Source organism: Panthera leo, chromosome C1 (genome assembly GCF_018350215.1).
Source record: "Panthera leo isolate Ple1 chromosome C1, P.leo_Ple1_pat1.1, whole genome shotgun sequence".
Lineage (NCBI taxonomy): Eukaryota > Metazoa > Chordata > Mammalia > Carnivora > Felidae > Panthera > Panthera leo.
Window position 1 is genome coordinate 88,543,368 of NC_056686.1, and position 10,597 is coordinate 88,553,964.

Genomic DNA, 10,597 nt, shown 5'->3' on the forward strand with positions numbered 1-10,597 from the left:
AAGGAAGGAAACTGGCCCAGACAACTTCTATGCATGTATGTGCAGCTCTGACATGACTCTAACTTGAACTGTGTCCAATCACACTATATGTCATCATATAGGGGAGACAAAGAAGTAGAAATTGTATAAAAGACTACACCTAGCTGCTCTCAGGGCTCAGTTTTTCGGGTACGAACCCACTGAGCCTGTGCCAGCATGATAAATAAAGTTGCTTCCTGGACAGAAAAGCCTTGGTGTCCCATCTCTCTGTGTGAGAATCCTGGGACACTAAGACTGTCCCCCACCTTACTTCAGATGACAATCCCAAGTCTAGTTTTCCACCTATGTTTCTGACTGAGGGACTATAAACCAGAGATTCCCAATACTCTCTCCTCAGGTTTGATTAATTTGCTAGAAAGGCTCACAGAATTCAGGAAAAAATGTACTTACGTTGACTGGCTTATTAAAGGACGTGATCAAGGATAAAGACAAACAGCCAGATGAAGAGATACATAAGGCAAGGTCAAGGGTTCCAGGGCACAGGAGCTTCTGTCCCTGTGGCATTGGGGTGCATCACCCTCCCATTGTGGATGTGTTCAACAAGCTGGAAGCTCTGTGAACCCCAGACTTTTGCAATTTTTATGGGGGTTTCCTCATGTAGGCATGATCAGTCATTAACTTCATTTCCAGCTCCTCTCTGATCTCTGGAAAACCAGGATAGGAGCGAAATTTCCAAGCTTCTAATCATGGTTTGATCTTTTTGGTGGCCAGCCCCATCCAGGGGCCCACCCACAGTCATCTCATTAGAACAAAGGGAATTCCTGTCACTAAGGAAATTCTAAGGGATTTAGGGGACCCGTGTCAGGGAGCAGGCTCAAAGACTGAACATTAGGAGAACAGTTGCTCCTAGGGCTCTTATCACTTAGGAAATTACAAGGGTTTTAGAAGCTTCATGCATGGAACCAGGGGCAAAGACCAATGTACAGGATATATATTTCCTATTATCACACATAATCCATTTTTTTGTTTTTCTTTAAACCCAACAGCTAACAAATACACATACATGGCATGTACGTGGCCAAGAATACCTAAATACAGCAGAATTGCCAAAGAATCCTAAAGAGGTAGATTCAGTGGGACTGGATAGGACATTAGGCAGATCTTAGAAATTATATCAAATATTCACGTCCAGTAGGACATGGCCCAACCTTGAGTGTGAATTGCTTTTGAACAGGTTTGACCACAAACAGGCAGGGATGTAGGTATCATAAGCAGAAAGAATTAGGGGTCCCCAGAAAAAGAAAGAGAAATCGTCTAAAGCCCCCAGCTATTTTCCATGACCTGTGTCTTACAGGTACTTGCCCAAGCATACCTCTTGCAGAATTTCCTAGGAAGTATCAGAATTACAAAGAGATGCAAAATGCTTTTAAAAGAATAAAGGGAATGCAAAACTAACAGTCCCTAATAGGTCTGGAAATAGCCTAACCATATCAGAGACAATAATCAGTGGTAAAATTACTAGTGCTATTTCAAAACTAAGCAAGACCCTGCATTCCTCACCTAAGATAAGGAGACCAAGACCCCATCCAGTTTATACTGGCTCTTGGAGCATGCCCTTAGCCCCTTCTTGTCCAACAGTTGCTTCTGCTTCACTATAATGTTAAAGTCTTCACACCAGGAGGAGAACAAGCTTCATTAACAGAACATAAGATACAGGTACAGATACCTGTGCAACCTTATGCCCACCTTTACATGCCAAGACAAAACTCCCCTTTCTAAATATTCATTCTCAGCCTAAACAGAACCCCTCACCCCTGTTCAGTGAGTCACAGCTTTGAAGTTATTCCCCCTGATCTCCTTATGTGTTGCAAATAAAGTTTCTTTCATGTGACAACTCCACCTGGTGTAGTCTCTATCTGTAACCCCCTGAGGAGCAAACTCATGTTAGTTTGGTTACAGTACCAGGTAAATGAAGGAGAGATGGAAATAAAGGTAGAGCTAGAGAGAGTGGGAACAAATACACAAAGTGCCCAGGAAGCATACGGGTGGCATATTTAGGAAGGTACTTTTTATAAAAGAGAGAACTTCCTCCTTTTTTTCCTAAGTTTATCTATTTTGAGAGAGACAGAGAGCATGGGATAGAGAGAGGAGGGAGAGGGGGAATTACAATCAAGCTCTGCACAGCCAGCCACTGGGATGGGGCCCTCAGTGGTGTTGGCAGTTGTCTGGAACAGTCCTTGGAACCGGGTTCTGTGGAGGGGAGGGCAGGTTTGCCGCCTGCATGGGGGTGGGGTGGGGCAGCCAGCAGAGGGATGGGTGTAAAACACACAGACACACCCAAATCACCTCGATCAAGTTCAGCAAAATATGGCCTGCCTGCCAATTCAGACCCTTCACCTATGTTTGTAAATAGCTTTACTGGAATATCTGTGTACCTACTGCTTACAGTTCTTTTTGCACTGCAACAGCAGAGTTGAATATTTGTGACCGACATTGTCTGACACACAAAACCTAAAGTATTTACTATCCAACTTTTACAAAAAAAAAACATTGCTGATCTCTGGTCTATACAAATAGTTTCACACCAGAATTTAGGAGTCTGTAAAGTGAGTTGAAATTCTTGAAAATATTGAATCCTTGAAAATATTGTTTATGCAAAAATTCTATTGTTGATAATTTTGAACAACCACAATGTTAGCTACTAGGCCATAACAGTTTCTACTTTATTAGTTTATGTGCATGAGCAGAATATTATTTTTTCTTAATTTAAAGACTTAAGACCAATTAGTTATATTACATTATTAAAATAGGGACACCTGGCTGGCTCAGTCCAATGGTTAGGCAAATCTTGATCTCAAGGTCATGAGTTCGAGCCCCCCATTGGGTGTAGAGATTACTTAAATAAATAAATGTTAAAAATAAAATAGGGATGCCTGAGTGGCTCAGTCGGTTAAGCATCTGACTTCGGCTCAGATCATGATCTCGCGGTTCATGAGTTCAAGTTCTGTGCTGACAACTCAGAGCCTGGAGCCTGCTTCAGGTTCTGTGTCTCCCTCTCTCTCTGCCCCTCCCCTGCTCATGCTCTGTCTCTCAAAAATAAACGTTAAAAATTTTTTTTTAATAAAATATAAAATAAAATATTAAAATGTGTGTTTTACCACAATCAGATAGAATGGCATCAATTCCTTGAAATGTAAACTTCATAAGCCCCCTTTCTAAGTCTCTAAATGGGCCAGGTAGCTGTTGCCGAATGATGGAAAGCAATTCTTTTTTTTACACTTCAACCAATTGCAGGACAAAGAACAAAACTTCTGCAGCATGTTCCTCACCTGCTTTCTCAGGAATGGAAAATAGGTTTTTACTAAATATCTCCCACCCAAGCTACTTTCCACCAGTATCAGCCTGCTGAATCTGCTTCAAGAATGTATATTTTATCCAGCCCTTGAGTTATGTCTCCGCAACAGTATATAAGCAATAATTTAACTTTCCAAAATAAATATCTTGAGCATATCTCAATGCCACATTTTCTTCTTATTTTTCTTTCATGTTTGTGATATAGCTACGGAAAAGTAAGCTACCATCTCCTGTTCAAAACCTAGTATTCTTCTATATCTGATTGCAATACATAAAACACCTAAGGTGTTAGTATCTCACATTGAAAAAGCAGGCTTTAAGAACACAAGCAAAAGATGTGAAGAGAGCCAAAGAAGTTTCTAACCTAATAGAATAAATTTGGAACTTCCACAGAAAGTAGGAATTTCTGGATAAAATCTAGGGAAGTTTATCTTCCGGAATTTCGGTAAAGATGAGCTCTGGTTTTCCTTTACAGTGGCCTTTGTGTTTTTGTTTTAAGTATATGTGGCTAATTGTGCTATGGAATTATTATTCAATTTCTTTTTTTATTTAACAATTTTTTTAATGTTTATTTACTTTTGAGAGAGAGAGAGAGAGACTGAGCACAAGTAGGGAAGTAGGGGAAGGGCAGAGAGAGAGGGCGACACAGAATCTAAAGCAGGCTCCAGGCTCTGAGCTGTTTGCACAGATCTTGATGTGGGGCTTGAACCAGGGAGCCATGAGATCATGACTTGAGCTGAAGTCGGGCACTTAACTGACTGAGCCACCCAGGCGCCCCTTGTTTAACTTCTTAAGATTACATATAAAAATAATTTTAAATGTTTTTCTGTAAGTTTTTAAGACGATCTTATATGCAAATTACATCATTCTATTTAGAAATTTAGCTATATTTAACAAATATCTTGATTTTTTAAGTCAATTACATTTTCTCATACATTTTAAACTATATTAAATATTTAAGTACTGATAAACCTTGGTCCTTTTTGAAGTCATTATAAATGAGAGTGACAGAAAAACCAACATTTCTTGAGTTCCAGTTAAGTCCTTGCCTACTTCTTGAGTAACTTCTTTCAATTTTATGTTCTGTGTGAACATGTAAAACTGCTTTTATTTATTTTTAATTTTTAAATTTTATTTATTTTTTTTTTTAAATTTACATCCAAGTTAATTAGCATATATGCAATAATGATTTCAGGAATAGATTCCAGTAATTCATCCCCTATGTGTAACACCCAGTGCTTATCCCAAGAAGTTCCCTCCTTAATGCCCCTTACCCATTTAGCCCATCTCCCCACGCACAACACCTCCAGCAACCCTCAGTTTGTTCTCTGTATTTAAGAGTCTCTTATGTTTTGTCTCCCTCCTTGTAAAACTGCTTTTATTAATTAACAAAAAGACATAATGCTGAAAAACCATGTTTTCTAAAATTATAGATGGTTAGAAACTTGACTAAAATCCAATCTGTAAGAACAGAATATCTGACTCTTGTCTGAAGGATTTGAGCTACTTTGACAGAGATACACCCAATTTCTAAACCATGTTTGCAACTTTCAAAAGAGATTTTAGGACACAATATTTCACAACTTGGTAATTTTATATTGAGTCTACTTTTCAGCTGAGTCTCATGGTAACCACGTTCATACAGCCTAATCTTGCTTTGAGACATCAAAATATTCTTCTTTATAAATTTTACCTGAACCTCTTCCCCCAAATTCTATGAGGTGATCTCTTCATTTGTAAGTGAAAAATGGAAGGCATTCCATGATTCCTCTTAATGGGATTTTTAAAAGATGAATTTCTGTGATATCTTTCCTGATCACTTCATCACTTAATTGAGCTTAACTGTGTTTAAATTTGATAAGTTTTTGGATTGTTAAAAATCCGGGGGAACAGTACAATGCTCACTGATATTTAGATTATATGGAATCGTATTATGGTCATTCTAAAATGAGTTTTCTGTAACGAACTTAACAAATTCATTTATCATTTGTTACTTAACATAGATTTGAAAATACAGAAAGCACAATTGTACATACTTCAGATATATTAAAATAGTAATCATTTCATAAAATTTTACTGGAACAAAGAAATACATTTTAACTTGTAAATATAAATGTGATATATGCTAAAATTATTAAGATAAACTTTTATGAAAGAAAATAATCTTAATTATATTCTTTAGTATAGCAAAGTGATAGTAGCTTCAGTATCAAAGAAAAGGATATATTTAAGTACAAATTACTATTAAATCATGGAACTTATATAAGAAAAACTGGCACACAGATATACAACATTCTCATTCATTTATTCATATATTTACTCTGGATAATACACCACCAAGCCTAAACTCAGCATAATATTTTCAGAAAAACTCACTTTTTAAGTCATTGCATAGTACAAATAACTAATGAAAATTACTGTGATAATAAATTCAAATCTATGTTCATTTCAATTTAGCACCACCACCAGTTATTTAGAGTTTAAAATGATCCTTTGTTGGAAAATTATAACTGCCTGATAATAATTACTAGAAACCCAAAAATAAGAATACTATTTCAACAGAGAAATAAGTAAACTCATGAAAATTGCTCAAACATAGTCATGAGATAAAATAATTACTTTTTACTATATATTTTATGTAACATTACCAGATACTTGAGAGGTGGTCATTTAATGCTGTTATAGAAAAATGCAATGCTCCAAAAACAGTATCTGTGTTCCAGGCACAAGAGTTAACCTGGTATGGGAGCTGCCACAGGCTGACTCAAGTTGAAGAGTCCAAGCTGCCAGGTCCTCTGCTTGCTGGAATTGGAACATAACACGGGATAAATGGTGAAGTCTCCATTCATCAAACATCCCTCCACCCCTTTGTCTAAAACTGTGGGCACGTATTTTAATGTCCTCTCTATCTTGCCCTGTAAACTGCAGGCATCTTTTCATGGCATGCTAGAAGCCTGTGAAGCACCGCTCTAACTCCTGAGGTGAGAAAATTGTGTATAGAATTATACTTGGTTCTCTGTGCTACATTTCCCACTAACCTTAGGGAAAGAGAATAAGTTAATTGTATACAAGCCTCTGGAGTAATTAGGTATTAGTACTACAACAAGGTGAACCTCCTGAGACAGAAAGGAACATATAGCTATGAAACAGAAGCATCTGCCTTTGCTTCTCTTGGCTTTAAATTTATGCTCAAGATATTTGTATTAAAGTTAGAAAACTATCAGTAGGCATCATTTAAAATATGCTATGCCAAATTCCTGGATTTTTTTTAGATTATTTTATAGCATCTGACATCATTTTTTCCTCTAATTTCAGCTTGATTCTTATTAAAAATATATCAGTACATGACATAGTTCTCATTCAAACATTTAACTTAATAAGGGTCATTATTTCCTTTTTCAGCTGAATCTCAATACCATGCAGCTCTTCAGAGGGGATTTTGTCTAGCACATTACTTTCCTAGAGCAAGACAACCCTGTAATATCCCTTAACAATCAATTAGATCTGAAACAAAGTCTGATATGGTGTTAATGGTTTCAGACTCTAGATACTTTGAGTGAACAAGAACCTTAAAGATTTTTCCAGTAGGTATTAAATTTGAAAGGCACAAAAGATTCTTACATCTAAATGCATTTTAAAAGGATGGTAAGGCTTTTTGCTAAGTGAAGAATAGGATTAGAATTTATACTTTTCATAATTTTCACTATTAGACATGTTTTACATACTTAGTTCATAATTAAAAGAAATGATATCCTCAGGATGCCTGGGTGGCTCAGTTGGATATGCATCTGACTCGATTTTGACTCAGATCATGCATGATCTCATGATTCGTGGGGTAGAGTCCCATATGGAATTCTGCACTGACAGTGTGGAGCCTTCTTGGGATTCTCTCTCTCTTCCTCTCTCTCTCTGCCCCTCCCCTGCACATGCTCTCTTTCTCTCTCTCTCTCTCAAAATAAATAAATAAGCATTTAAAAACATAAAAATAATTATATTCTCATGTAGTGTACTTAGAATAACACATTTAGAGCATTTTGTAGAAACTGAAAAAATGAGGATGATTAAAAAATTTTAAAGGAATAAGGAATTTAAAAAGTAGAACATGTGTCCAACCAAAGTGCCATCAATTCCCCAAAGCAAGAATTGTATTTATATTCCTTAGCCTTGTTCTTTGTTCTCTTCCACTGTCATTTATCAGTTTTCATATCTCAGTGCTGATTATTGATTCAGTTCCCAAATTATTACCCAGAAGACCCTGACTATACTATTATAATATGATGGAAAAGACCAAAAATAACATTTAATGAGTATCTTCTAATGACATTTACTGCTTGGTGCTTTATACACATTATCCTATAAAAACCTCAGAGCCTCACAACCATTCTATGAGGTAGAGAAATAGCATATACCCTGCTTGTAAGATGAGAGGCAACTTTGCATAGTCATGGAACAGAGAAAATGCATAAATGCCTTGGGCAAAGAAAACAAATGCATGCATATCAGAGAATGAGGTTGAAGAGGTAGACAGGGCCAAATAATAGAGAAGACTATAGTACATGTAAATAATTTTGGAACTTTATCTAAAACCAATGAGAAACCATTTGGAGAGTTTTATACTTGCTTGAAATTTTTGGATTTGCTTGCTTAAAACATAACTCTAGTTAAAATGTGTAGAAAGAATATGGTGGGGACAGAATAAAATGCAAAAATCCAATTTAATATCTTAGATAAGTCATAGTTTTCATGGAGAAATTATGGTATCAGTAAACAGAGAAAAGAGTTCATGTGTCTAAGATATATTTGGGAAACATGGACATTCTTTAGGATACTCTGTATTATAACTACATATTTACGTGTCCATTTACCCTTAAAAAATGAGATTTACTTATCGTTAAACACCTAATACCCAGCATGCTTCCTGGCACATTGTAGCTTCTCATGAATGATTTAACCCATGTCATGGACCAGCAAGCAGAGAGCCACAAAAGAGCCAATGTAATGCCCCCTGATGAACCCCGCTGGATCACGTGGTCCTTAGGTGGCTTCTGCAATGGGACCTGATCCTGTTTGCAAGTCCTCAAGGTTGTAGGGATTAGTATTTTCACTTAATGTGCTCATTCTGACTTCAACTTTATCTTAGGAACCAAAAAAAATCTTCTATCCCCCAATCTATTGGTCTCAAGTTTGGATTAAAGCAGAAAGAGTGTTGAGCCCAAAATATGACTTGTATTGAAAACTATGTACAACTTAGTTGTAAATAATTAGGTTGAAAATTATTTCAATAAAAAAACCCTAAATATTAAGAAAAAAATTAGGATAGTAAATGGATTTAAAATGATCCCACCTACTCTTTAGATAGATTACTCAACTAATTTAGCACAAGTTGTTTCAATCATTTTTCATATCACCATGAGGAAAGTTTGTTAGAAATGACATTGCTACTAAAGGCTGTTAGTAATAACAAAAACACAAATTTAGACCAAAAAAACCTCTCATGATTAATATTTTTCAACAATTTTTTTTGGTTCTATAACATTGGCTAAAAGGCATAATTAAAAGGAATTTGAGCAGCCTCACAGAAATAGGCCTTCCAATTGGTTCTACCAGTATACAAATTCCATCACCTCTGCAACTGAAAAGCAGAGTGTCTCTGGGATTCTGGGTGGCTCAGTCAGTTAAGCATCTGACTCTTGATTTGAGCTCAGGTCGTGATCTCGCGGTTTGTGGGATTGAGCCCCGTGTCAGACTCTGTGTAGACTCTGTGCTGACAATATATATATATATATATATATATATATATATATATATATATATATATATATTCTTATTCCTTTGAGGGCTATTACTTTCACTAGTAACTGATTGAATATAACTTAACATTCACTTTTCACTTTTTTTTTTTTTTGAGTGTTTGTTATGAGTCAGAGACTATGCTCATGGTAGCCAACACATGATTCCTGTTCTTTTGGAACTGCCTGTTCAGTAGAAGGCAATATGCAAACCAATATTTACAACATAATATAAAAGCAATAATAGAAATGTCTGCAACCTGGCAAACATCCACCTTCAGTGGGCCCAGAAGTCATGTAAAATTTGTTACAGAATGTTAGCCATTTGGCTTTAACTTTAACATAGGATCCATTCCAAATAGAAACTACATCCTATAAAAATTATAGTCCTTTCAACTCTATTACTTAGTAACAGAAAGCCCATGAATTTATCATGACAAAGTCACACTTTTTCTACCCCTCATCAGACTTTCTGTTCCCTACTTACTAGACAATGGTACCATGTCAATCTCTCACTGGTGTAGCAGAATCACAAATGCATACAAAAAAAGGAAAAATACCATAGTAGTTTTAAGTGTTGGCAACGGATTTGAACAAAACTGATATGTTCACTGGTATTGAACCTGACGAAAGCATCAATGTATTTTGTTGTATTAACAAGTTAAGATGGATGTGTATGATGTGGGACATGCCAAAACCACCCAACACATTCCATGTTGTCATAACAATACTAGACTTAGTTGGTACTCCCTACCTTCTCCTGAAGATAAATGTCGTTTCTTCTTGGTTTGACTTAACTGGATCATGTCCTCATATCATGCCCTCTAAATTGTGTAAAGGCTTAAATATGTGCAAATGCTTATATGTATATATAAGACAGCGAGAGAGAAAGACAGAATTTTCATACAGAATCTAGGAATAGTAAAACACTATATGATTAGAGAAAATAACCTCTACCCTATAATTTGCTTTTTGTTTTTCATTAGTTCATATTTTTTAACCTGTGATAAAAATTAAATTTTAGAGGAAATTTATGTATAAAAAGGGAATATGTCTATTTCATTAAAAAACTTATACTGTGAAAATAGTTTAGTAACGTCTAATTTTTTTGTTTTGTGTCCTGAATTTAAATGTTTTTTTAAACAGTCAAGTAATGTTTGTTCAACAGTTTATTCTTTGATTCTTTCATTAAAATAAGGTGTTTTCTTACGGTACTGTGCAGTGAGCAGACAACTAAAAAAAAAAAAAAAAGGTATAACAGATGAGCCTGTGGAATTGAGTGAAGCCCCAGTTATTGTGCTGTGGATAGAACTTCATAATAAAAGTAAAATGCCAGGGAGGCTTTAGAGAACAACTTCATTACTGAATGTGGAAGAGAAAATTCAACCTTAGTAGTTGAGAATTATTTTCAGAACTACAGATGGCCATCATGCAGCAAATGTCACTCATTTTTGTTGTTTATACATGCCTTCAAA